The sequence below is a fragment of the Brassica oleracea genome, chromosome C3 (assembly GCF_000695525.1).
Source record: "Brassica oleracea var. oleracea cultivar TO1000 chromosome C3, BOL, whole genome shotgun sequence".
NCBI classification, from domain to species: Eukaryota; Viridiplantae; Streptophyta; class Magnoliopsida; order Brassicales; family Brassicaceae; genus Brassica; species Brassica oleracea.
The window spans coordinates 29,378,362-29,380,194 of NC_027750.1; positions in this window are offsets into that span (position 1 = coordinate 29,378,362).

Below are 1,833 nucleotides of genomic sequence, written 5' to 3' on the forward strand. Positions count from 1 at the left end.
CTCAAACGAAAGTAACCCACCAAGAATAGTATGCTTGAATGGCTCTATCAACCATTAAAAAAATTTGAATCAAAAGCTTGAGTTTTTTGGATGAATATAGAGGCAAAGTGAAAGAGATGTTGTTTTTAGTTCATAACAAGGGAGAAAGAGATAGTGTAAATCGATTTTAGGTGCATTAAGAGCTTCAAATTTGTTGTTCATTGTGGTTGGGGTATTGATGGCAATGACAATCTTGTAAATACTTGAAGATGATGAGGTTGAGAGAGTAAAAACGCCATTTTCGAAAAAAAAAATTAATGGCATTTTCGTAAATAATGTGAACATGTGGGGTGAATAGTGCAAAAAATAAATAAAAAATAAGGAGAGGTTAGTTTTGTGTTTGACTTTGAGTTTTGAGTCAAATTTGCAAAAATCTCTTCATTCTTTATTGATTGATATTTTTATCTCGCTTACCTCTGTGTTGCCACTAATTTGGTCGAATCATTCTGCTTCGTATATTTTTCATATTCATTAACTATTGTCTCCAATCACTTTAAATCCTAAAAATCCTACGTGTTCTTTTGTTTATTAGATCACATATTAAATATTATTCAAACTGTTTATTTATTCTAATAAATCCTTACGTTTATAACTAAAATGATATGGATAAAAGACTGATTATAATTTAGTTGAAATTAAAGTCTAAAGTAGAAGTTATTAAACTTGAAATCCTTCTTTTTGTCATCCAATATAGCTTTAGTCAAATCAATTATATTGATTTAGAAAACCCATAAGCTATTTCAATCCCAAACAACAAAAAAACAGGCGCATTTGTTATTGACAATGCGACGGATTTCCTTTACTATAAACATAATTGCTTGTCACAACTGTTAATAAACTCAAATGTGTTTACAAAAGCTACCCATATAAGAGATTCATACTCATTTCTCTTTCTCTAGTCATCTCCTATGTTAGTAGCTATCATAATGCAATCATCATACAAAGGATATATCTCTTGGTTCCATATAGAACATGCAAAAGGACTGTTTTCTGCAGACTCCATGATCACTGAGTATTATAAATATCAAACTCTGTCAATGGTCTATATATGTTGGGGAAAGACCTCGAAATGTAGCTTCCAAATAATGATTTCCAGGTCAACACATTGCATGTTAACCTCCACAATGGAATCAGCGGATCTGCAGATACCGCTACATGTCGAGTCGAACGCAGCTACACATATGTTCCCTGCTTGTTCTTTTCATTCACAATCTGCAATTCTCCCAAGAACCAGAATCAATGTTAAATGAGGTAAAAGTTTTAGATTCACAACAGACTTTGTATATCCAAGCCCAATAAAAAGCACCCAACGTAACATCCCCACTTGCCTATTTGTGCAGAAAATGACTTGATCATTATATAGTAGCACCGAAAAGTTAGATGGAGAATGAGGTATGAATGCAAAGTAGACAAAACAGTTAAAATCTTACTGATTATGGGAAATATAAGAAATCAATTCTCTTGAAATGACGTATAACTGTCCAATAGCGTGACAGAAGTACTTGTTCCTATTCTCACCAAACTTCCAATTCTAAATGTATATATAAATCTACTAGAGTTATTGCCAGCGCTCTGTTGCGATATTTGTTAGCTAAAATAATCAATCCAACATAATAGGAAAAAGAAACCAACAAAATTGTAAAGCTAACCATCAACTGAGATGCTTTTGATGTCCTGACACATTGCAAGCTTAGTGATTTCGCTGTCAAAATCAACAAACTCAGCAGTCATATACATCCGAGACATTTATTTACAAACGGTTCCTAGCACAGAAAAAGCATATTATTATGTTAC